The sequence below is a fragment of the Topomyia yanbarensis genome, unplaced genomic scaffold (assembly GCF_030247195.1).
Source record: "Topomyia yanbarensis strain Yona2022 unplaced genomic scaffold, ASM3024719v1 HiC_scaffold_259, whole genome shotgun sequence".
Lineage (NCBI taxonomy): Eukaryota > Metazoa > Arthropoda > Insecta > Diptera > Culicidae > Topomyia > Topomyia yanbarensis.
In genome coordinates this window covers 11,772-39,518 of record NW_026683447.1, presented here as the reverse complement: position 1 = coordinate 39,518, position 27,747 = coordinate 11,772, and the positions used below count along the sequence as shown (strand labels likewise).

General features: G+C 33.7%; 1 long non-coding RNA gene and 1 other non-coding gene across 2 annotated transcripts; both read right to left on the bottom strand.

Moving 5' to 3' along the window:
• Positions 1-4,071: 4,071 nt before the first annotated feature.
• LOC131695052 (uncharacterized) lies at positions 4,072-5,401 on the bottom strand. Its single transcript, XR_009306590.1, has 3 exons — positions 5,353-5,401; positions 4,293-4,428; positions 4,072-4,217 (listed from the first exon to the last, which is right to left on the bottom strand). It is a non-coding gene; the product is annotated as an uncharacterized LOC131695052 (long non-coding RNA).
• An 18,105-nt stretch (positions 5,402-23,506) lies between these two features.
• Positions 23,507-23,647, bottom strand: LOC131695053 (U4 spliceosomal RNA). Its single transcript, XR_009306591.1, has one exon. It is a non-coding gene; the product is annotated as a U4 spliceosomal RNA (small nuclear RNA).
• Between the last annotated feature and the right edge of the window lie 4,100 nt (positions 23,648-27,747).

The window sequence follows — 27,747 nt, the reverse complement described above, 5'->3', positions numbered from 1 at the left end:
TCAACCACTAATCGATCAAGAAATACTTAACCTTAAGATTGTTTACTTAAGTTCATTAGTACATTATTGAAAATTTAAATGGAAAATGAAATTTCATATTTCATGGAGAATCTGTATATTTCCGTTGGCGGGCGTGGGCTTCCTCATCACAGCTCTCAATATGGAACTTTTCTTTTGAATATATTTTCTGGACAGACCAGCCTATTTTTACTAGATGGATCAGCCAAATAATGCCAATCACCTAGTGAGATACTTGAATAAATAATAGATTACCGTTAAAAGACCTTCAATAAATTATGTTTTGATGGGGAGGGTATATAGCAAATTGTGACATATGAAAACAGGAGAGTGAGCAAGAACATGAGTCGATATGTGTGATAGATAAAATTCATTTGCACGCTCTTGAGAAAAGCTACATTTTTAATGTCACCGTGGTCGTGTCCTGTACACAACCCTTTAATTTTTTCGTTTGATTTTGTAAACTTCACCAAAATAGGACACATTTTGTGGAAGTTCTATGGGTTTCTGCATACTTTAGAGAAGTTGTGTTACTCAGCATAGTCCTGTAAAGTCCAGCAAAGTATTTCAAACTTTAAGTAAGTCATAAATTCATCGTGGAAATCTAACAAATATATAAAATATACGCAAGCTTTCGGGACGCCCTACAGGTTTCAGAAAAGTCTTTTTTATTTCGGGAGATTACCAACTTACAAGGAGAACCCCAATACTTCAGATAATTTGTACGACACTCAGTTTGGTTTTGTCAATGAATGGTGAATATCTCAATGAACTTTAAGGACAATCTTCGAAGGTCGTATGGAATTTGAGAAATATTTGAAAGACATTCTATACTGACATTTACTACAGAAAGCTACAGAGTGCTCACGATTTTCACACATATTTTAGCAATCTCGGGAAATTCTGTGAACTGAACATTTAGAAATATTGCAGTTTCAGTAGATTTTTTAACGGCTATCGGTGCGCCGCGGTGATGCAGTCAAGCTGTACTGAACTTCACTTTCCTTTTTCTTGACTTGATCCAAAGTTTATGTAACTGACAAGTTTTCGTTCTGCTGATAAATAAATTACAATTACAATTACTTCAAGAAAATCCTACGATATTAAGTAATATATAGACATTCTTATCTAGAAAATTCACGAAGTTTCAGGAATATTTTAAGAATTTATGTAAAATCTTTAAACATCAGGGGCGTCTGGAAATTTTATTGGATTTTATCAAATTTAAAAAATGCTTAGTGCATTTCACGGAACTCACAATTAATTTCAACGAAGTATTTCGAGAAAAACTTACGGAATTAGAAAAATGACGAATATCAAAAAACCTCTTCAAGCTTTAGGTACGGCATTTAAGTTTCTGAGAAGTTTTACTAACTTTAACCCTTAAATGCATACTACTACATACCCTTTGGCAACATACCGAATTCTGTGATATAAAGCTTCAACAAGAGGTAAATATCGTATCCATTCCGAAAAATTAGTACTAAAGAAAAATGAGATTCATGCATTTTAAGGTTAAGCAGAATTGTAAAATTTCGAGACATTCTTCGAACATCAAAGAAGATTTTTGGCAGTTTTGAAGGTTAAAATCTAAAGCGATGATAAAACGGTTTTTGATGAACGATCTTCAAATATTATGCGCATAAAATTTGAATACTGATTCCCATACATTCTAGGAGATACAATGTTTAGAATGAAATGGGTGAGATTCGCACGGCTAACGACTTTGATGGAGGCTGGTAGCACTCATAGAGCTGAAAAAACGCATCTAAATTAGCGTTTTCTCAATACCTCGTTTGGGGTTCTAGTGAGTGTCATAAAAAATGTATCCGCCATATTGGAGTGGCTCAAGAAATATTTCCTAGCTTAGCAAGACCTATCTTGCGTAGTCAAAAACTATGGTTCATATACCTTTTGGCTCACATGCCGGCATAATTCTAATATAAAATCATATCGACCTTGCAAATATATTTAAATATCCATTTTCGGGGTTTTTGAAGTTCATTAACGACCAAAATTGAAAGGAATAAAAACCAATCTGAAATCCCGTATGTATCAGAGAAGAATTGTTATCGCACCCACAAAATTGGAACATCGGCTTTTTTAACCCAGCAAATTTTAGTTTGTTCTTACAGTTTTATAAATTATACTGTTATTATTACACGAATAAAATATACAAAAAATAACTCCTTCTGCTTCAGAAAAATCAAAAATTCAAGAACGTGTTTCTGTGATTTTCATGCAAATCTGACAAACTCCAGAGATTCAGGATAGTTCTAGAACTTTAAAGAAGTCCTACGAAAATAAATAAATCCTACAAATTTGGAGAAAAGCTCTAGGCAATGCTACCAAATTAAAAGGAACTGTACGGGACCAAGGAAATATTTTTACTCTCCATTTTCAACCATCCTGGTTGATGGAAACCGTGACATTCTAAGATTAAGTACTTGGTAGTAGGTCATTTTATCACTAATAGGGTGATTAATTGAGTGATAAATTTTATTTTTGCACAGTTTCATTCAATATTAAACATAAAAAGTAATATTTTGAATTTAATTTTTGTGTTTCGATAGTACGTACGTTTCGATAGTACGTACACTAAACGAAGCGAAGGTGTACGTACTATCGAGGTATACCTGTAATTCCTTTGCCAAAAAATGACGGTCTGAATTACCCCGTAGGGAGGTCCGAATTACCCCTCGCCTAGCGCTGCCATGGATAGATGCAAATGAACTATTTTGGCACCAAAATATAGCTGGGGTTTCAAACTAACAATTTGACGAATAATTTTTTCACATCTATCCACCTAAAAGGGCTATTTGCATAGGTAGGTCCGAATAGCCCCGAGTTCCCCTATATTAACCCCTTAACAACCAACGCCTTCAAATAAGTTTACATATAAATAGTCGAAAAAATGAATTAAGGAATTTAAAAGCTGGTATCAGAAATGTGTTCAGAGACCCAAAATTAATTAAATACCCAATTTTTAGTCAAATAAACCAATTTCTATAAGTTTGTCACAATTTTGTATGGGGAATTACTGTGCAATCGTAGCCTGCACAAAAAACCACAAACATACATCGAGATAGTTCCAAGCCGCTATTATTCTCTCTTGTATAGTGAAATTATTGATGAGCAACGGTTCGTTCTGACTTTATCCTCTAAAGCGCAATTTAAACGTTGTCTCTTTGGAGTATAGGAGAATAATAAATTTTATGATTTCTTGCGAGACGTCACGCTTGACTAGGGGATTGCTCAGGAACACAAATTGCGTCTTCGTTTTTTTTGAGCTAGCGTCAATCCAGCGCCAGCTTAGTCCTGTCTGTCACTAAGTTAGTGTCGTATTCTGATGAGACGAAGTCAAAACGCAAATTCCATAAAAAATTTAGTTATAGGTTTTGCGCGCAAAGACGGTTTTAAACAATTTAAACAAATTATTGGAGAAACAATAGTTTTTTTCCAAAATTATTCTCCACTAAGAAGAAATATAATATCCTTGCTAAGCTAAACCAAATGTTTCGATTTCATTAGTTCTCATCAGCTCAAAATGAGCTCCTTTTCTTGCGAGACATCACGCATGACTAGGGGTTTGCTCAGGAACACGAATTGTTTCTGCGTTTTTTGAGCTAGCATCAGTCCTGCGCTAGCTTAGTCCTGTCACTAAGTAAGTGTCGGATGCTGATGAGACGAAGTCGAAAAGCAAATTCATTAACGAATTTTCTTAATGCTTCCCATGTATAACTTCTATTTAAGATATTATTCCTTGACCTGATTAATAGTACAGCACTGACCGGCTATCTATCGTACGATTAATAATAATAAACAATAAACAATGCTTGACCATTTATTTAGTTTTTATTTTTGAATATAACAACAGTCACAAAATACAATTACATTGTTTGTTCGAAAAGTCTTGCAGTTTTATAAATTTTCGATAGTCTCTTTGAATAATTTCAATCATTAGTTTACAGCAAGTTACACATCGAAATTCTATTTGAAGTAACAGAAATGATAACCGAACGACTGGCAACGACTGGTATTCAATAACACGCATGCACACAATCTAGCTGTCCTATCGGCTCAAAATTCTCTCGCTCTCTTTTCCCTCTCAGACAACATTCATCAACACGCTAATTATCACAGTAAACTTTGGTAAATCGCTGCAGTCGCCATTGATGAAAACATTTACCCCGTGCCGCCTACAACACAACATCGAAGGCCATAGATAGCGATTTTTTAAATAACTGAATTGCGATAAAGCAAATTGCACCTACCTTCGAAATGATCCACTTATTGCCGCCTTCCGCTGCCGGTTCGAACTCAAGCAGTCTGGCTATAATTCAAACATTCACTTCTTTTCCTTACCGCGCTTGTTTAAAGATCCACAAAAGCACGTTCGTTTGACAAATTCTAGAGTGGAAAATTTTGATATCAAAAAAGCAAAATTATGAGACACTCACGCACACATTCGCACATTTTGGGGCCGAATTCCGCTTCGAGGGGTCGCCCACTGAACGAATCCGTTGTTATCTGCACAAAATGCTAAATACGATGGTTTACTTCAACAAAAATCCAAACACAACTTCATAACACTCCCGCAGAATATCGAACTAAAGGAGGCTCGACTGTAGCAACCGAGCTGGTTTTCGTAGCAAACAAAAACAACACAGCGTGCTGTGCATATCTCTCTCTCTCTCTAATCTGTTCGGCTTATTTTTCTGTTTTCTTTACAGCCTTCTCATTTCACCTAGCATTTGATGCTTTTCTACGCTCACCGGTCCGTGTCCACTTTACATTTCTCTCCCTTTCGCGACCGCAACGGCGGCTGTTGGGAATGCTATTTTCTTCGATTAAAATAATGTACTGCACAGGGCACACACCATTCAAGCTCCTACCTACGACGATGACGATTCCGTTCACACGCGATCGGCCGGTCAGACTCGGCCCATCGTTCTTCGGTCCAACCGAGGCACGGTGTGTAGCAGAATGCAGAAAGAAGACAACACAAAAACAAGCAACACGGCGAAACGCCGTGTTGTGCAGAGTGGATGGCAAAAAAAACAACTCGGGAGCGAGAGACGGTAACGAAAACGAACACAAAAAAAATTGAAAGCAAAATAGTAGGCCTAAAGAAAAGTCAATGAACGGTTAACGGAGACGATCTGGGTGAAAAACTTCCGATTCGATCGGATTTTCATCTACCCTACGGAAGGACTCACACGCGTGTATTACACAATATGCCAAAAGTTCGCTGACCAATTCAAAATACTACCCAATTATACTCAAGATTCCCAAATCTGTACTAGGAGAAGGATACCAGTCGGTAAAACTCACGAGATGATGCACACGCGACGGGGGCCGATGCGACAGTCGCGAAAACGCTTGCAATTGCGACGAGAAAAATAAGACAACTGAAGCACGGCCGCTCCTTTGGATGATAACTGAGCCGCCCCATCAGCCCTAACCAAAATATAATCGAGTCGAGTCGCCGTCAAAATAGTGAGCGTCGAGTGCGAGTGCCGTGAGACGGTTCATGCGATAGAGAGCGAGAGAGATATCGTACTCTGTTGAATTGAAACAGCAAAAAGGCACTCACCGTTGGGGCTCCGTTTACTAACAACGAAAGCGAATTGCTGTAGCTTTTTGTCAGTCGTCTCCGATTGAGCCGTGAGATGCGGTTCACACTATGGGCATTAACGTTTTTCAATATTGGCCACCGGTGGAATGTGCGAGATGTTTCAAGCTGTGTTGAGACAACGACGTTTAGATCGTGCGAGTGAGCGAACGTAGAATTTATTAGCAAATGGGGTGTTTTCCGATGATAAGAAGCGGTGGGTAGGAAGTGAGAATATAGTTAAAAAAAAATTCTATCTTTAAAACTCAATTTTAAATTTTAAAACGATGTGATTAGGGGCAAATGACAGTTTTTTAGAAATGATGATTTGAATTGAGCGACTGAAACGGAATGTTGCAAGAATAAAATATGATTCTTAAAATCCGCTTTCAATATATAAGAATGCAATAATCGGATATAACAATCTTCAATGTAACAGTTGACCTTCAGTATGAAAACCGAAGAAAATATATCCGGTACAAAGTAATTTTCGTATACACGGAAACCTCCATCTCCATCTTTTTTTGCGTAATATTCGATTTACGTAACTTTTTTATGAACTAAATTCGAAATAACGAACTCTTTTTTTATGAACCAAGTTCGTAAAAAAAGTTTAAGGTTGTACAGTACAGTATGAAATTTCACGTATTCTTAGCTAACTGTTACTAATAAAAGTTTGGAATTTTCGGAATGGGGTTGACGAATACATGACGGAAATCGATGTCTTGATCCATTTCGGAATCCAAGATGGCGACTTCCGGTTTAGATAAATTCTCTTCATCCTCAACAATATGGGTATTTTTGGAATGGGGTTGACGAGTACATGACGGAAATCGATGTCTTGAACCAATTTGTAATCTAAGATGGTGACTTCCGGTTTATAAAAATTCTCTATAACCTCAACAATATGGGTATTTTCGGAAGGGGGTTGACGAGTATATGACGGAAATCGATGTCTTGAGCCATTTTGTAATCCAAGATGGCGACTTCCGGTTTAGTTAAATTCTATTTAACCTCAACAATATGGGTATTTTCGCAATAGGGTTGACGAGTACTAGACAGAAATCGATGTCTTGAGCCAATTTGAAATGCAAGATTACGTCTACCGGTTTGGATAAATTCTCTATAACCTAAACAACATGGGCATTTTCGGTATTGGATAATTATAGAGTTGACATAGATACAGTAATTAGTGATGATATGTTTATAGAAACTCTTGCTCAACCAGTAGCTGATCTGGGCTTCAAAATTACGTCATTCCTAGATTTCTATCATTTCTTTGTCAAGCCCGTTCCAAACATAGCTACAGTGAAAATCCTTTTTTATCAGCCCCTTTATGAATTTTAGGCTGATAAAATGGGGCACATCTCTACTAATTTTAAGAAGAAATGCAAAAATTAAAAAAATATCCATGTTCATCATCTGATAGTCATTCCCATTTCAAAAATATTCACATTGTTAGGGTTATCGAGAATTTTTCTCAACTGGAAGTCGCCATCTTGGATTTCAAAAAGGTTCCAATTGTCAAGTTTCATCTACTTGTCAAGCCCGTTTCAAAAATACCCTAAAATTAGGATCATCGAGAATTTTTCTCAGCCGGAAGTCGCCATCATGGATTTCAAAAAGGTTCCAATTGTCTATTTTCATCATCTACTTGTCTAGCCCGTTCCAAAAATACCCTAAAAATTATTTTTTATGTTGTAACGACATATAATTATCAAGGGACTGGAAGGTGAAATATTTTTCAAATATTAAGAGCCATAGTACTCAAGGAAGAGCAAGGATTTGAAGTAAGAAAGTTTAGAAAAACGTGGAGTAAGAGTTACTGAACAAGCTTAGAGTTTTCCGACTACTTAACTCTTTATATTCTGCAACGCAGGAGTCAGGATCTTTTGGCATTAAATGCGAATCACCTGAGTCTGCGGCATGTCCGGACAAGCGTAAAGTCAATTTATTGACTAAAAATTATGGTTATCGAGAATTTTTCTTAACCGGAAGTCGACATCTTGGATTTCAAAAAGATTCCAATTGTCCATTTTCATCATCTACCTGTCAAGCCTGTTCCAAAAATACCCATATCGTTATGGTTATCGAAAATTTTTCTCAACCGGATGCCGCCATCTTGGATTTCAAAAACGGCCGTTGTCCATTTTCATCATCTACTTATCAAGCCCGTTCCAAAAATACCCATATTGTTATAGCTATCAAGAATTTTTTTCAACCGGAGGTCGCCATCTTGAATTTCAAAAAGGTTCCATTTGTTTATTTTTATCATCTACTTGTCAAGCCCTTTCCAAAAATACTCATATAGCTATGGTTATCGAGAATTTTTCTCAGCCGGAAGTCGCCATCTTGGATTTCCAAAGGGTTCCATTTGTCCATTTTCATCGTCTATTTGATAAACCCGTTCCAAAAATATCCATATTGTTATGGTTATCGAGAATATGGCTCAACCAACGAATTTTAATAAGAATGTGGAGCAACCTTTTTTTTACGAACTAATTCCCAAATAACGAACACTTTTTTTCGAACTAATTCAATTTACGAACCCCCGGTTTGGTTCGTAAATGGAGGTTCCAGTGTACCGACGTTCAATCATGAGTGTAACGTTTTTTCTTCTTCTAGTTCTAGTTATTTTGCATCGGCCTATTTCCGCTATAAGGCCAAAAACCGACGCCAGAGTGGTGACTCCCATTATCTGGACTAGATATCGACCCATCAACTCAACTGGACCGGGGGACAACAACTTCATTTCCCTTCCGAAGGAAGGCGTGACCACAGATTTTTTTCACCTCAGAAAAATCTCAACGACCTCGGCTGGGATTGAACCCAGACCAACTAGGGTGAGTGGCGGTCACGCTTACCGCTCAGCCACTGGAGCCGTCTCCTTTCTCATAACTCAAACATCGTTGAGAACATGTGGGTAGAAGTTCTTTCGAATTTCAAATGAAATTGGTCTCACTTCTAATAGCAATATTTTGTCACTGTCCTTGCAGACAGGGTTCTTGATCGTATGACAATACTTATCGACAACCGACGAAGTACAATGTTTTGGACAATTGATGAAATTTTGTACAATTTACGAAATTTTGTGCGATTCTCGACAAACATGTCAAATGGTCCTAAGTGCAAATGAGAGCCTCTCTTTGTTTACTTTTTCTTTCGATTATTACGGCGTGTTCTTAAAGCTTGATTTCAACTAGCTTATTCTTTTAAAAGTTGAGTAACAAACGGATAAACTGCCGAGTTATTAGTGAAAGAGAAAGCAAACAGAGGGAAACTGTCATTTGCACTTAGGACCATTTAACATGTTTGGCTAGAATTTATGAAATTTGGTTCAATATACGAAATTTTGTGCAATTTAAACAGCTTTGCACAATTAATGAAATTTTCCCCCAGTCATGAAGATTTGTACAATTTACAAAGTTTTGTACAATTTACGAAATTTTGGACAATTTATGAAATTCAGTGGCTTACGAAATTTTAAACAATTTGTTCAATTTAAAAAACTTTGTATAATTTACAAAATTGTACAAAATCTGTAAAATGTACAAAAGTTTGTTAAATTTATTAAATATTGTGCAATTTATGAATTTTTTCCCAATTTAAGAAATTTAGCACAATTCAAAAAATTTTGTGAAATTGACGATGTTTTCTAGAATTTAAATAATTTTCCACAATTTTCAAAATTTTATACAATTTACTAAATTTTATACAATTCACCACATTTTGAACAATTAATGATATTCTGTGCAATTTACTAAATTGCGCACGATTTACAAAATTTCGTAAAATTTACGAACTGCTGTACAGTTAACGAATTTTTGTGCAATTCCCGAAATTTTGTGCAATTCCCGAAACTTTGTACAAATAATGAATTTTGTGCAATTTGCTAAATTTTGCACGATTTACAAAAATTCGTAAATCTTAAGAAATTTTGTACGTTTTTCGAAATTTTGCACGATTTTCGAAATTTTGCACAATTTACGAATAATACAATTTTCAAAATTTTGTAAAATTTAGGAAATTTTCTCTAATTTAAAAAATTTAGCACAATTCAAGAAATTTTGAAAAATTTACGATATTTTGGAATATTTAAATAATTTTGTACAATTTAACGAAATTTTGTACAATTAATGAAATTATGTACAATATACTAAATTTCACACGATTCTCAAAATTTTGTAAAATTTATGAAATTTTGCACGATTTTCGAAATTTTGAATAATTAACGAAATTTTGAATAATTAACGAAATTTTGTGCAATTTACAAAATTTTATACTATTTACGAAATTTTGCACAATTTATAGATTTTGTGCAATTTACGAAATTTTGTAAAATAATGAAGTTTTGTGCAATTTACTACATTTCGCACAATTTACGAAATTTCGAAACATTTCCGAAATTTCGAAAAATTTCCGAAATTTTGCACGATTTTCGAATTTTTTTACAATTTGCGAATTTTTGTGTAATATACGAAATTTGGTTCAATGTATGAAATTTTGTACAATTTACGAAGTAAAATTTTAAAATTTTTGTGCATATATCATTTACGAAATTTTGTGCAATTTACTAAATTTCCTACCATTTACGACTTTTCGAAAAATTCACGAAATTTTGTACGCTTTTCGAAATTTTGCACAATTTTACAAATTTTGAATACAGTGAAGATCCGTTTTTATCAGCCCCTTGGTGACTTTTAGGCTGATAAAATGGGGACATTGATAAAATCGGGACATATCCCAAGTAACAATTGAAGTTTTATAGCATGCTACAAGTGCAATCTAAGTTTTATGAGAGGCTATAAAACTACCATAAAACTTCAATTGTTACTAGGAATATTTTTTTCTTTTTAAGAAACCGAAGCTCTTAAAATATTCTTCTTCAGTCCCTAGATATAGCTTCATAACCTTTTCTGATTATTTAGCTTAAACTTCCCTTAAGGGGGTCTAATAGTGCAAAATTTAAAAAAGAATGATTTTTTTTGCATATTTTGGATCTCTAAGATAAGAAAAATATGCTCAAGAAAGGATTCACTCGAATTCAACTTGGTTCGTCTGCTCGAGCCCATCAAAATACCACCTATCAATTTTCATATGAAGCTGATAAAATCGGGTTAAAAGCTGATAGAATCGGGTCTACATATATATCTATCTATGGTGTCTACGAAAGCATGGTTCAAGAGATTCGATGTAAGTCGGAATTTTATTCGGGTGATGTTCGGATTAATATCCAATTACTATACGATCGACGCTCATCTCTTTCGAATTGGACTTACTAAGAGTAATATTTGCGTTTGTGTTTGATCGTGTGCGGAATATCTTCGTGCTACAAGCTTTTCCAATATCCCTACAAGCTTTTCCAATTCGCGACATTTTTTCTTGTATTCTGTTGATCTACCATTTCACGATTTGGAAAATAGAAAATTTCGAGGATTGGACTCGCGTTTAGTGTCAAGACCGGAGAATGGCGAAGAATTTGGCAAATCATGCGCAGAAATTACTTAAGATGCTGCTCGAGGAAGCCACTAAGGACTACTTGTATCTGTTTTATACATTAACGTTGTTGATTCAAAACTTTACAATGTACTAAATAAACACTTTAACACTTCATAATGATTTACAGACACAAGTGATCACATTGTTTTGAAAATTTTTTCACTAATAACCTTTTAAAATTTCTTTCGGTTCTCATTGACTATCTCAAATCATCAGAATTAATTCATTTATGCATTTCCCGAAACAACATCCTAGCTAAGAACCTGTTTAGTTTTTCCGGTTTCCAATGAGTTATTGTGTTGTAACAAAAAATTTGTTCAACATCCGTTTTTCAAGAATTACTCTTATGATGGATAAGCTAAACGAGATGATTGGCGAATATTGAATAAAATGGTCATAAGAACTTTTATTTTGCAAATGTTCTACACTACGAATTGGTCGGTAATAAAAATAATTTCTTTTACAGTAAATTCTGTCCCCTGAAAAATTAATGTTTTAAATTCGTCCAAGAAGGGTCCTCCGTTGGAAAAAGAAATACAAACTGGTTACCAGTAACCAAGAATCCTGATGATGACGTTTTGTTGGTTGCAAATGAGTTCGTCTCCGGTCAAATCGAATGAAGCGGAAAGGTTAACTTTCAATTGACATCATAATTTTGATTCGATTGCCTTTGTTTCTCATGGCCGTAGCGTAAAAGAAATAAGTACCTTAATTGTTGTGCTTGGTTTTACTGCTTCAAGGTATTTAAACTGATCTCTATATCGGCTGATTCAACTGAAAATGTCTTAACGAAGGGTATTCAAATTTGCACTGTCATGGGAACAATTAATAAACCTACCGAGTTCAATTATCGATCTAACAGTGAATTGATTAGAAGAGCAAACAAACACCTTGTCAATCAAAATTAAGAAACAAGTAACGAAATACCTAAGTTCAAGAGAACGGACCTCCTCGGGACTGGCGTCTGGCTGTCGTGTGCGCACAAGAAAGTGTGGTCACTGTGCTGCTCACATTACCGGGGAATGGTCTCCCCAATTGACCCCATAATTTCGGCCTGGCCTGGATGATGAATTTAATTTTATTACCTCGTACAGTTGTCAATTTAACATAGTTTATTTGATTTTCATCTTGAGACGCGGTAGTTGCGCGTGTTTGCGAAATGTTGCAAATCGGCAATCGATCTCTCTAGACGCATTGATTCGGTAGTATTTATATGTAACAAAAAACTTCAATGAAACAGAAAGTGCTACGAAGCATGCGGGTAATTATAAACTATCGAAATAAAAAAATAGTTATATCCTAATTTGTCTATTCTATTTTCGTTGACAAAAAATTAAAAATATAAATTTTTGATTTTTTGGAAACTGCAATAACTCTTTTTCAGTGCATATTTTTTTCGCAAAGTTGGATTATTTGCTTATTCATTCTCTGATATTTTCATAGTACAGTCGTGATTCGCTGGTTGGGCCACACCTGGAACGGGGCATGCGAAGATGGTCTTCTTTTTCCTTCTCGATATTGATGTTATTTTGCAGCGAAAAATCCGCTTGTAAAATAATTTCAAGCAAATGCCGATGATAGTGTTGTGCCGATGCGGCACAGATTTCTGCCGATGAGGTATTGATTTGTGCCGAAATTAATAGAGCTCGATCATGACATGAATTATGTTATCATTTGTCTGAACTGTGTAAACCAACATTAACCATAACTGTTGAGCAGAATAATAAAATTGCACGTGCCTTCGGTGCATTTTGCATATTTCTAGAGAAAATTTTCAATAGGACGTAAGTATCAATGAAAGATTCTCTTTGAGGTCTTTCTCTTCCGTTAATTCCTCGGCCATTTCAACGTTTACTACTCTACTCTTTGCATAATATTGTAGTAAAAACCGTCGGTTTTCGATATGTACTGGAAAATTAGCACAAAGTGTTGTAATAACGTTGTAATAAACGAAAGAGAAAGTAAACAAAGAGAGGCTCTCAATGTTACTCGTCCTATTGAAAATTTTCTCTAGATTTGTTTGTGTGCATCTACACGCATCTAAGCAACATGTAAAATATGTTTTCTAAATACACCTTGTATACAGCCAGAATATTACGATACTACCCAGACACTGTCCATTCCAAGAAAATGAAAATCGTCAAGAAAGGTCCGGTTCGCAATGACAGGCCATTGCCGGTTCGCGGTGACAGTGACTTTTTTCACTTTGCACGTCCCGTCCCAGGGCCATACCTATGTCCAACTAACGAATTTGATTCGTTAGTTGGACCGACTGACAGATGTCAAAAACTCTCCAAAGGAGACGTTAGTAGTGTAATTGCATCTATTCATATCTCTTCAGATTGATTGTCAAAGTAAATTTGACATAAGATTTTGACTTTCAGATGCTTTTTAGTTGGACAATGGTCCAACTGGCGGAGGTCCAACTAAAAATCGGTCCAGTTAAAAAGTGTCCAATCAGCGAATCACGACTGTACAAGTAATGGTTCCTGAGCAAAATTTTTTTGAAAGAAGCGCATATAAAAACTCACACGCCCTTTTGAAGAATTGTTCTTTAGTCGTTTTTTTGGGACAATTGCAATTGCTTTTTTAGTAAAAGTCGGTTAAGGATTACTAATTACAAAAGAAAAAAATCAATTAATCCCCCTAGTAGTGAGATGAGACATTTCTACACATATCTCTGTTGGATCATTTAATAGTTTGCAGAAGACATGCGAAGTAGGCACACAACAGTTTCTAGTTCTGCACAAACAAAACTTCCACAAAACTAAATAAATTATATAAAATCAATAAAACGAACGAAAAACAAAAAAATAAAACGAAAATGAAACAAAATAGTTTTCTTATTCATAAACTGAATAGGGTGATCAATATAAAGCAAATTAATAAAATAAATGAATCAAATTAGATTAGCTCTATACATGTAAAATTTGTCAATATTTAAAAATAGTTGCAAGTTTAATAGAAAATTAAATTGACTCAAACTAACAAATTGAATAAAATAAATAATTGGAATGACTGATCATGAAAGGAATAAAATTAAAAAAATGAATAAAAGCATAAAATGAATAAAATGAATCAAATGAATTAAATGAATCAAATAATCGAATGAATTTCATTAATCCAGTGAATACAATGAATCAAATGTATCAAACGAATCAAATGATCGAATGAATTTAATTAATCTAGTGAGTACAACGAATCAAATGAATGAAATGCATTGAATTGAATAAAATAATTAATAACACAAACGAATCAAGCAAACAAAACGAATAGAATTGATAAAATGAATAAAAAGAAGAAAATGAGCAGTACAAAATGAATTGAATATAATGAAAAATTAAGCGATATTAAAAAGTTATTAATTAATAGAAAAAAATAAATTGCGAATAAAAAATAGTAAAGTTTATTAAAATAAAGAACCCGAATAACATGTAAGAATTGGGAAAAAACGAACAGAATGTATGTATATAATGAAAAGAGTGAATAAAATAAGTTGAATGAATAATATGAATAATATGCACAGAAAAATAAACTGATCAGAGTGAATCCAAAGAATGATACGAATAAAATAGATGAAATGAACCGAAATGAACAGAATTGAAAAAAGAATGCTGAATGAAATAAATAATTAAAATGCAATGGTCATATACCTAAAATTAATTAAATATTTAAAATGAATAAAATAAACATGAAGAATGAAATCCATGAAATGAAGAAACTTAAGAAATTGACTATTTAGAATGAAATTAACAACCATTTTTGAATAAAGTCGAATTTCGTGCTAAATCGTATTCAGAGTTGGCAGCACCCTCTCGGATTTTAATGAAACTTTCTGTACATGAACACTTTGCCACAAAAAGCCACTTTGCATATTTTGTTTTTCCAAAAATGATCTAATGGGCTAAGCCAATTTTTATTCAAATGGCTATAGTCTAAAAATTAAAATCCTGCAAAAAATGTGGTAGGAGTGATTTTCACAAAATTAGTCAAATTTCGAATGAATAGGTACACTGAAAAAAATTGATTTTAAAAATTTAAAGTCGATTTACAAAAAAACACCTTTGATTTGGATGGAATTTTGTTGCAAGATTTAATATAAAAAATAATCGTAAGACGTTATATTAGAAAAACTATTTTTAAGGGATGTATGCTATATAGAGCTGTAGTATCTTCAGTAAAGTTCTTCACAATAATATTTTCTACAGCTATGCTGAAGACAGCAAATCTATCTTAAATCTAAAAACTTCTTCGAAACAGCCTAATCTCCAATCCCAATGCTTTTGATCGTGAAACTGACGTTTTGAAACACTGTGCAACGATAAGTTAGAAAACACATTGTACTTGCATCCCCTACCGAGAGTGGGGTCTTTGGGAGACTTCTTTTCCCGGATCTAATTCGTGGATATTTTTGGGCTTTGATCCGTTATTCTTCATAATTGTTCATACCAATACCATGAATATGTATTTTCAATAATATCATCACAAAATAAGTGTTCTTACTTTTCTTTCACATGACATATTTGAGCATGTTTTATTCAAATACAATAGAGATACGATGAGTTTAAATAACGCGCGTGGAATGTCTTTTTTCAACATTTTCATCTTCAAACATCCATATTACTGAGGAAAGTAAAATATTAACACATTTATTTTAAATTTGCTTTTTTTAGTTTAGTTTTATTTACGTGACTTTAAATAGTAATTTTCGCGCCATGACCAGTATAACGCAAACCTTAAAAAAGAGGACAAATTTTCGCTAGAATTTTGGGATTCCAAAATACAGTCTTTTATCTCACTACTAGGTGAATTACTTGATGATCTGTGAATTAATAAACCCTCGAACATTTACCTCACGTTTGAACGCAACGCCTAATCTAAGGGATAAATACGTGAACTCTAGAAAAAATTTCACTATCAAATCAACTTACATATTATTTTGTCTTTGAAGAAAACTTACATATTAATTTTTGAGAAATAGTTCATTTATAATTGAGGAAATTCTCAAAATGTTTTCAGAATCAAGTTACTTGAATCACGTAGATGTGCTTCCATACCCCGACATTCAAAATCGGTTTAGTTTAGCCCCTAATACACCAGTAGAAGAATATTCTGTATGTAACGGTCTCATTTTTAGTTAGCGGAAATTGGTAAGCAAGGAATAAAAACACAAAATGTGTAATATCTCCGCCGTTCATGAACGTATTTTGACAATCTATAGCTTGTTAGAAAGGTACTTTTATAAGCTTTGTATTTCTATTCGTGAGATGTGATCGCTTTGTTCTGAAGTTATTTGTTTAAAACATGTTCTGTTTTGACAAAATCACCCATGCCTCTGAACAGCGGTTCTCAACCTTTTTCGTACCACGAACCCATTAGCAATCACCCTGGGACCCCCACGGATAAACAACGAATTTATATGCTATCAATATGTTATTTTTAGTTTGTTAGAAAACAAGACTTGATGATTCAATATGCACTCGGAAAACACATTTTTCTTCGTGGACCCCCAGCAACGACTTCACGATCCCCTAGGTGTCCACGGACCCCAGGTTGAAAATCACTGCGGAAAGTAAACGACACATCGAAAAACTAAAATAATAGTGTCACACTGTCACGATAGGCCTTTTATTTGAAACTAGTATCATTGAAATCGGTTCAGCCATTGCTGAGATAATTATGTACATAGCATTAGTGTACATTAGACCGGCAACAATTTTGACTCTTTTTCGGAATACTGCTAATTCGAATGGTAATTGGTAATGGTAATCATATGCAAAATATGAGCTTTCTCGATAACTCTAGTTCACCCACAAGAGGTTTCAAGTTTCTATAGTAATTTATATGGAAACTCGGAAATAGGTAACTCTGCATACCTAAAAACTTGCGGACGCTTAGCTTTCTTTATAAAAAATAACTTTGTTGAAGATCGCATATTGATTGGAGGTTTCCCTGAAAAGTTATTTAACTTTGAAGACCAACCAATATTTTTGGTATTTTCTCTTCTAAGCATGTGCGAGAAAGAGAGGCAACACATAACTGTATATGAGAATATCTTTTTACTACAAAATCGGATCAATTTGCAGTCTTCGGCAATGTTGATCCTTGCACCTTAAGCTATATATCTGCAGATTTTGGGATGTTACCGGTCTAGTGTACATACTTACATACATACATACATACATAGACATTGTTCCAATTTATCGGACTGAGTCGATTGGTATATCAGACTTCGGGCCTCGGAAAAAGTTTTCCAAGTTTGAGCGAATCCTGTACATTTCCTTTGCAAGAAATTTAAAAATTTCGAAAAAAATCCAAATAGGGTTACTGCGCCCTAATTCATCTTAGCTCCTGTATTCGTCCCATTCATTATTGAACACGTTATTGAGAGCAGTGTCTGCTGTCTCTATTCAGCGCATTAGCTTAAATGGTAGGATGAAGAAGGGTACGTTGTACTCGATTTTTCGATTCGCTCAAACGCGAGAATTTTTCATTTTCCAGGCAAAATTTGTATGTGTATTGCTTTTTAGGAACGAAGCAAAGACGATGATACCTATTTAAGCGCAATCCAGTCACTTTAAATCGAGTTATCATCGAAATAGTGCGACATCCTGACTAATGAATGAGATGAATAAAGTACGATTCACACGATACATCAGGCTTCCGTCACCGCGGTACGGAACGTCAAGATTATAATCTGCTTCCATTTAACTACATGTAACTAATATATTAGTTACATGCAGTTAAATGGAAGCATTCACATACAATATCAACGGCACGGAACGTTTGGACGTACGGTACGTGTGAACGGGCGCAAGAGAATAGTATTAAACTTATCCTGACGGAACGGTGACGTTGCGTTAACGGAAGCTGATGTATCGTCTGAATCGTACTTAAGGGCTCAACTACCCTAACGACGCTGCTTGTTTACTATTTATCTGTCAGTGTCATTCCAATCGAGCGCGAGACCTGTCAATGTCATTCAAATCGAGCAGAAGACTTGTCAAATGTTGCAGTCTGATGAATGAATTTTGGAAAGTATTGTTTTATTTTGAATAAATTTCTGAATCGAATCTCTAAGACAAGGTGAAACAAATAACTTTTATCTCTACAGTGCCTACCAAAAGTTGCTTCAACCATTGCAGCTATCCGTTATGTTGTAATTTTCCGGTAAATTACAGAACCGGACCCATTCCGTACGAAGGTCGTAGTTTACCGGGGAGCGAAAAAAACAATATTTTTAAAACCAGCGGTAGTTTTATTGGTACAAAACTTCAAACAGCACTTCATGATGAAAAAATTATGGACGTTGCAACTCTGCGATAAGTTTAGTATACAAGACAACTGAAGTTAACGCTGTGACAGTGGTGCTGGTTTGCAGAAAATAATGTTGCCAAACCATTTTATTTAGTTGGGATAAGATGGCGCGTCTTTATTCAGTACACACAGAAAAAAAAATATTGGGAAAAGAGTGTTCCGTTCTTAGCAAAAAACAACCAACGCCAACTATTAGGTTGAAAGTAAAACTTTTAAATTAATCAAGAATAATAATCAAAGTATAAGTTTTCCTTTTAAGCAAATGAAGAATAGTACTCAAAACAAAAGTTTTATTTTTAAACTAAGAGTATGCGTTGGTTGTTTTTTGCTAAGAGTGAAAAACTCTTATTTTTACCAACATTTTTTTTCTGTTTGTAATTCAGCGTCTTTAAACCATTCATGCCCATGTTGTTTGTGGACAACACCGTTTCAACTTTTGATTGAGGCGAGATTTGCTCACAAACATAAGTGGGGCTCATTAATGTGATTATTGCCTTTAATTTGAGTATCAACAGTTACAAGGATCAGCTCTAGAACTGAAGTTATTGCAATTAGTCTGATTGGATTCCGATGGAGTAGTGCTGCCAGAGACAGTTTACGTTGACGACGGAATTTTTTTTTTTCATATATCTTCGTTATGGTGCAATATTATTGAAAACTGATAAAACTTATCAATTTAGGCTGTCGTTGGCTACGTTTTCCTCGTAATTGGACTATTGTAATTATTCTAGGAGAATATCGTATTGAGCATTAGAAGGTAAAAATTGACCAGCTTCTAGCACTGCCATGGAAGCACCTATCTTTATGAAAATAGGCTTTTCGTGTTTCTTGACCCCACCGTTTTCAAGGGAAAATAGTTTTGAAACCCTACATGAACAAGAAAAAAGTTGGGCATGAAAGGGTTAAGTAGAATAATCGACAGGCAAACGAAAAAATGATGTGATATGTGCTATGAATCAAATTTCTATGTGGTATACTATTATAATTTCATTAGTTTTCACATGATATATTTGCGTGACAGATAATTTTTATGTGCTACTACAAATTGCAAAAAAATATGTGTGAAATCAATCTAATCAATATAACGAATTTTCTCGGTATAAATTTACGACTGTTATTGAGGGATTCCATGAGAAACCGGCCGACCGCAAAATACGACCATCGTCGATTCGAACGAAACTTTGCAGGTGTGTTCGCTGTATGAATCTCCATGATATTCTCTGGCAATTGGAATATTTTGATACAAGAGTAATTTTTCAAAAGGGCGTAAACGTTTCTACGTGTACGAATTTCAAAATTTTTTTGTTCGATTACTGTATTTTATACAGCAAAACTATCTGAGAACAAGTTACAGGGAATGAATACTTCTGTCCGAAAAAAATATACCCTGAAAAAAATGTTGTGTCATTTTTCAAAAAAAACAAAAATTTATGATAAAAATTTAAATTGCGAAAAAACCCATTTTTTTAATTTTTTTTGTATTTTGTTACCAAAAACCTAAAGAGAAAAGAAACATTTTGATTGTGATTGCATGATGGAGAAAAAATCGGTAAAAAAGTTTTCCTAACAATAACTTCGTAAATGTTTTTAAATTTCATACTAATTGACATACAAAACTGTAATTTTATTACAGAATATAATTCTAAGCACCATTTAAAATCAAAATGCATTTAAAAAAAATCTTCCAAAATACGATAGTTTTCGAGATATTTGAAATTTTGCTACTTCAAAAACAATTAATTCGTGTAATTATGCTCTTTTTAAAAGTTATTCGTATTACCCTATCATAAAATGTCAAAAATTTAATGTTTATCGTTTTAAAGACGTAAAAGCAACCTTTCTAGTGTATTTGTATCATGGAGAAGCTTTCAATAAAAAAGTTTTCCTAACAACAACTTTTTTTATAATTATTACATTTTTTTATAATTCTTACTATTTGCAGTCAAAAATACAATTTTTTTTTAATATGATTCTAAACGCCATTTAAAATCGAAATGCTCTTAACAAATTTTTTTTAAAATGTAGTAGTTCTCGAGATATTTTAACTTTTGTTTTAACAACACAATTATTTTGCTTTATTACGACCTTTTCATAAGTTAGTCGCGTTTCTCCATCAACAGTAAGAGGTTTTTCAAAAGGCCCGTAAACTTTCGTGCAACTTTCTCTTTGACATCAAGGCGATATTGTAAACCATTTGAAAGTTACATGAAAGCAACCAAAATATATTTCAACCATAGGGTCTGTTGATTAAACTATATAGCTGAATCATATGTTGGTTGTTTTCATGTAACTTTAAAATGTTTCACAATATCGCCTTGATGTCAAAGAGAAAGTTGCAGGAAAGTTTACGGGCCTTTTGAAAAACCTATTATTGTTGATGGAGAAACGCGACTAACTTATGAAAAGGTCGTAATAAAGCAAAATAATTGTGTTGTTAAAACAAAACTTAAAATATCTCGAGAACTACTACATTTTAGAAATTTTTTGTTAAGAGCATTTCAATTTAAAATGGCGTTTAGAATCATATTAAAAAAAATTGTATTTTTGACTGCAAATAGTAAGAATTATAAAAAAATGTAATAATTATAAAAAAAGTTGTTGTTAGGAAAAATTTTTTATTGAAAGCTTCTCCAGGATCCAAATACACTAAAAAAGTTGCTTTTACGTCTTTAAAACGATAAACATTAAATTTTTGACATTTTTTGATGGGGTAACGCGAATAACTTTTAAAAAGAGCATAATTACACGAATTAATTGTTTTTGAAGGAGCAAAATTTCAAATATCTCGAAAACTATCGCATTTTGGAAGATTTTTGTTAAATGCATTTTGATTTCAAATGGTGCTTAGAATTATATTCTGTAATAGAATTACAATTTTGTATGTCAATTAGTATGAAATTTAAAAACATGTACGAAGTTATTGTTAGGAAAACTTTTTTACCGATTTTTTCTCCATCATGCAATCACATTCAAAATGTTTCTTTTCTCTTTAGGTTTTTGGTAACAAAATATAAAAAATTTAAAAAAATGGGTTTTTTCGCAATTTAAATTTTTATCATAAATTTTTGTTTTTTTGAAAAATGACACATTTTTTTCAGTGTATATTTTTTCAGACAGAAGTATTCATTCCCTGTAACTTGTTCTCAGATAGTTTTGCTGTATAAAATACAGTAATCGAACAAAAAAAAATTTGGAATTCATACACGTAGAAACGTTTACGCCCTTTTGAAAAGTTGCTCTTGAGTCAAAATAATCTTATTACCTGTGGAAAATATTTAGTCTTGCATGACGGTGAAACGTGTAAAGTTTCATTGGAATCTAAGATGGTCGGTCACGATTTTAAAGATTTTCGGACGGATCTTCGTGGAATTCCTCTATTGTTATGAAATGAAAGAGCTTGTGTATACCGCACAAGGAAATGAAAATTTATCAAAATTCAGTGCGGATTTAGACAATTTGTGCATTCTAATTAGTGAAAATACATCAGCCATGAATGGCCATTGTTTGGATGGCTAAAAGAAACAAAAATGATTAGTCGCTATAAAAGACGCTGAATTACTGAATAAAGACTCGCCTCCTGGTTGGTTTGGCAACATTATTTTCTGCAAACTAGCATCACTGTCACAGCGTAAACTTTAGTTGACTCGTATACTACACTTACCGCAGAGTTGCAACGTCCATAATTTTTTCATCGTGAAGTGCTGTGTGAAGTTTTGTACCAATAAAACCACCGCCGGTTTAAAACAATATTGTTTTTTTCGCTTCCTGGTAAACTACGACCTTCGTGCGGAATGGGTCCGGTTCTGTGGTTTACCAGAAAATTACAACATTACGGAAAGCTGCAATGGTTAAAACAACTTTTATTAGGCACCGTAAAGGTACAAATTATTTGTTTCACCTTGGATTGAGATTGGATTCAGAAATTTATTCAAAATATTTTAACTCACTATCACAATACTTTCCAAAATTCATTCAGCAGATTGCAACATTTGACAAGTCTTCTGCTCGATTGGAATGACATTGACAGGTCTCGTGTTCGATTGTAATGACACTGACAGATAAATGGTAAACAAACGATTGACGTGTCGAGTCTTTATCCAAAGGAATTCATCGTCGTTAGTCGCTATGATACTACGATAGAGGATTATTTTTTTGTCTTTTTTTATTTGGCCCATTTGACAGGTATATCTAGTGTTCTGACTTATCAGACTAATAGTAATAACTACAGTGCTACGGATAATATTTCTAGCTGTAAGCGTTCAACTAAAAAATAAGAGCCATATAAATTTTTGTGAGCATGCCATGCAAAGGAAAGGAAACAAAGGAAATTGGTATCAGTTTAAAAACGTTGTTATAAACAACATGGGGTGTACATATAAAACACGAATTAACTGAAACCGCATTAAAAACTCCAATGTACAACTCTGGAACATTCTACCACCGGTTCTACCTCTGTTCATCCAAACATTATAAATCTAAAATCTCTCGCTTCCATAAATGACAACAGGTTCTTGACTGCCACTTTCAAATCTGTTTTTCTGTCAAAGAAATCTCTTTATTATCTGTGGTGACTAAAACAGAAAAAAATCTATGTTTAATTTACAAAAATCGGTAAAAATCACTACAGTTTCAAAAATCTGGAGATCTGAAATTTTCATCAAAATGCCAAATATGTATCTGCCAAAAGAATCTATGATCAAAAATTGTGAAAAGAAATCTGTGCATCACCCTGCCAGGGATGCCACATTGAAATGTGTTTCAGTCATAAAATTCGTTTCCTCTTTGTGATACATACCTAAAACGTTCTAGCCTAAAACAAAAAATATCGGTAATAATTCTAGAAAATCCATTGTAAAATCGGAATATATCCAAAAATCTATATGTAATTGTCATCAATCAAAATGCTAAAAAAATCCGTCAGCTGTGAAAAAGAATCTTATCAAACATAAAACAAAATTGAAATTATCGAAAAATCTCGATGTGGCAACTGTCTTTTCACCCATTGGCCATTACCAATTACCACCTTCCTACTCGAATGTTTAATTTTTAAATTAGACGCTCCTTTCGGAGCTAGCAAAAATTGCCGTAGCGGACGGTATTTCACGTCCTCATGGCGGGGTATTGGTATTAGTTTTCAACTAGCAATAATCGCACCTCGGTTGTACCTCATTGGTTACGATATCGCCACTGCGCAAAGCTAAAGAACAAACGGAAAAAAGGCACCATATGAGCGAAGGCGCGCCACACCGCGCTAGCGATGGATGCGATTTGGGTGTCAAAAAAAATGTATAGTGTGAGGTAGGCGAAGAGCACGCTTGGAAAAATAGCAAGAACGCGGTACCTACCAACCACGCGGAAAAAAGCTCGTGGATGTAATGAAAAGTTCTTTGCAGGGTAACGGCACCCGATATTAGGATAGCGCTTTTTATTTTAAATCCGCATACCTACTTGGATTATTTTTGACTAACGTTTCAGATGAAACAAAAGTTTGTGTGAGCTGTTAATTATTGCGGTTAATTATTACGAGAAAACTTTAATTAAAATACTGTGTGTTCAGTACTTTTTTGACATTTAGGATAAATTCAATATTAATTCGTCAAAAGGGCGAAAGTGTTTTTTGTAAACAAACTTGTTTCGCTCATTAGTCTGCTGCAGAGTGGAATTTCATGAAAAATATGCGTTAATGTAAATATTTACCCTTCGTAGAAATAATTCCAATTGTTTTCTGCTTTGAAATTATAGTAAATAAAGAGAAACCATCAAAATAAAAGTTTGTTTACAAATCTTATTCGCCCTTTTGCAAATTTAATATGGAATTGACCAGATATTTCAGGGTTGATGGCGCGATTTACGCTTTCCAGATATTTACATGGCTTTTGTAAGACATTAAATGTAAGATGTAATATGCTTTCGCAGTTATGTGATTTGTACAGTAGGAAGTTTTAAGCCTACTTTGTCATGTGAAAAAAGAGTTAAACAAATCTTAGAAACTATAAAGAGAGCTAATCATTGCAATTAATGATTCGAACGATTGCTGTCGGAAATTGTTTATAATACTATTCGTCATCACTTCTAATGTTTTTATGTTTGCGAGTCTGTGCCATTCGTTTATGCTAAACCAGGGAGGACGCTTCAAAATCATTTTCAGAATTTTGTTCTAAAGCTTTTGAAGCATTTTCTTCTTAATGGCACAATAGCTTGCCAAAATTTCCACTGCATATAGCATTTCTGCTCTAAATATTTGTTTATAAATTTTTAGTTTGTTCTACAAGAGCCTAGAATTCCTGTTTATAAGAAGGTATAAACATTTTATATATTTGTTGAATTTTGCTTGGATTCCTTCAATGAGATCCTTGAAGGTATGTTTTTTAGTGTGAGTCAAACAAGTATTTATCTTGACCTGAAAACGTTAAATTCAAAGCATTAAATTTAATAATATGGTTATTATTTTATTTCAGAAAAGTAGCTCCACTTTATCAGGTTATCATTGAATATATTCAAGCTTCGTTGCAGTCGACTGCTGATAATTTTAAGGTTTCTACCCAGTGTTGAGCTCCATTATGGTACTGATGGGAAACGTGCTAGACAAAAGAGAATGAAACAGTTAGCAGTCAAAACAGTAAGTGATGCTTATTGAGATACGGTTTCAGGCCTGTAGCCAGGATTTTGTTACGGGAGGGGCTTAAAAATTATTGCATAAATGTATTAATTCTGATAACTTGAGATAGTCACTGGAAACTGAACGTAATTATGAAAAGATCTTAGTGAAAACAATTCCAAAACTAAGACAATAGGCACTAAAAACCTTAAAAATATGTTGTCTGTTACAAGAAAGGCTATAGTGCATCGACGAATTAAATTTGATTATTATTAATTTACAAGTTAGAAATTTCTCTAGTTACAAAAATGAATATTCAAGAGTTCAAAGTATTTACGGCTGCTTGAAAATACTACGCATTCTAGACTACACGTTTACAATTTGTAGAAGACGGTAAATTTGAATGAGTAGAAATATATGCAAAAACCCGTCTCACGAAACTTTACACGCATCTGCTAATCATGAGAACGAAACCATCGTCAAGGTTGTCCCCATGTACAGGAATATATCAGTGTGAAATCCAAGTTTACCGTTGCAAAGAATGTCCGAACAAAGCGAATGTCGAAATTTGCTTCAAATCTTCTGATAAGGCAGGTGATTTGTATATGCGGAAAATAGGTTCAACTCCTATTTTCATGATCAGGTGTCTTGCTACTATGACTAGTTCTGTGACTTCATCCGAAGTTTGTGTTAACTCAACTTTATGAAATTTTCAATTTAATTGATACTGATAATGTCGTAATCATAACAATCCTGAGAAAACACAATATTATCAGACAACTAAGAATAACTATCTATTTAAGTAGATTCTTTTTAGATATTTTTAATATCATTAAACTTTCGAATTAAAAATATCGTAGACTGATTTTCCTAGATCCCTGAAACTATAGTAAAAGTCAAAATGTAAAGTGAGTGCAAAAAACTACTGATTTCACTACAAAGCAAGAATAGGAACCTTAGCCCTATTGACCATCAGCAAACTTGCAAAACAGTTGGAATTTGAGAAGATTACCTAGCTTAACCCTAGAACGTTGCACTGGGGTACATTTGTACCCCAGTGTACGGTTGCCGTTAGTGTTTCGTCGGGTTTCGTGCTATCAGTGGAAATGTGATTCGTGACAATTCCAGTTTAAATACTGGTTGTTTTACTACGTAAGTAACAATTAGTATTATATAATCGTTTTTAATCATTTATTTAATTTAATATTGAAGCGGAACAAAAAATCGTTCTCATTTTTGCTGATTTTTATTGTTTTATTGTTTATATTTTATAGTTTTTCAAAGCAATGGCTTGCAGGTATAATTTGCGCACAATACCTGCTGTAATAGTAACGTTGCGTGTTACCAATGTATTGCTGGTCAGAAATATTGTTTCATTTCAATTTCCACCCCATTTCGTGGTATTTTCCAAAACTCGATTTTTAAACTTTCACTTCTCAAAATAATTGCACTTTTTCAAAAATATCGAAATTCTATTTTATACCGTTTCCAGATCATTCTTTCAAATTTTTTGAATCATTTAATTTTTTTCAAATCGGTTGAAATTCGCAAAATTTTAGTAATTGTTGTAAAAACAAGTCCAAAACGCGATCTTTTCACTTTTTTTTGGTTCAAACCAATTTATGTATCATTGATTCATTAAATTATTTACTTTCACTTACACAGCTGTTTTTGCAATTAAAAAACGAAGAAAATTGTGTATTATATATTTCTTTTGTTTGCATTTTTACCTGCGAAAATTGCGATCAAATGCGTGGAGTACATTTATACCCCAGTGCAACATTCTAGGGTGGAAAACGCAAATGCAACGTTCAAGGGTTAAGTAAATATTATATTTAAACATTTGAAGGTTTTTTCGGAATTCATGGGTTTTTGGACAATGTAAAATATATATTCCAATGATTTACTCTACTAATGGAAACTACACAGAATTTAATCTACTGAGCGAAACTGCTCAGAACATGTTCACTAAACGAAAGAAAATTACTTAGCACTGATTAGTGAATGCTACTAATTTATGTAAAATTTGGTAAATATAACATTGATGACACCACCACTAGAAACTATAAACATAGGTGAGTTTAATAATTTCAGCATCACTTGCTTCCGACACATGAAAGAGAACACAACGCACTTACATCTAATTTGTCGAAGAGGCTTTCTTTTAGAGTTGTCTGTTTTTAAATTACAGCAAATTATCCGTTTCCTGTGAAACTTTTGCAAAACTTTATGTCAATTCGTTAAACAATTATGTGGATTATCTGCTCAGTAATTGTTTTTTTTTAATAAAAATAATTAGCTCTCGATTTTTTTACAATCGTCATCAAGATTGGAAGAGATGTATGACTTCTTGAAGAAAGTTGTAATGTTTGTCTGATTACAGGTTTGTTTTACCACTATTTGGGAAAAAGTTTCAATTAAAGTTGTTGCACCCAACGCATCAAAGTTGTACGGATAAAGAAATTATAAGATCATAGCGCAATTCCGAAACCACTCGTGTTGAGTGTATAGAAAATGAAGAAGAGTGATTTTGAGTTCATTTAGATTGGTTGATTTTTTCCTCTCATTTCTCTCTTATTTAATATTATCTCTCTCATTTTATTCCATGACGAGCAAAAACAGAACGGAAGACTGTCACATACTGAAGACATAAAATCGAAACACTTATCCTAACTTATTGGCTAATAGATTCAATCAGTCC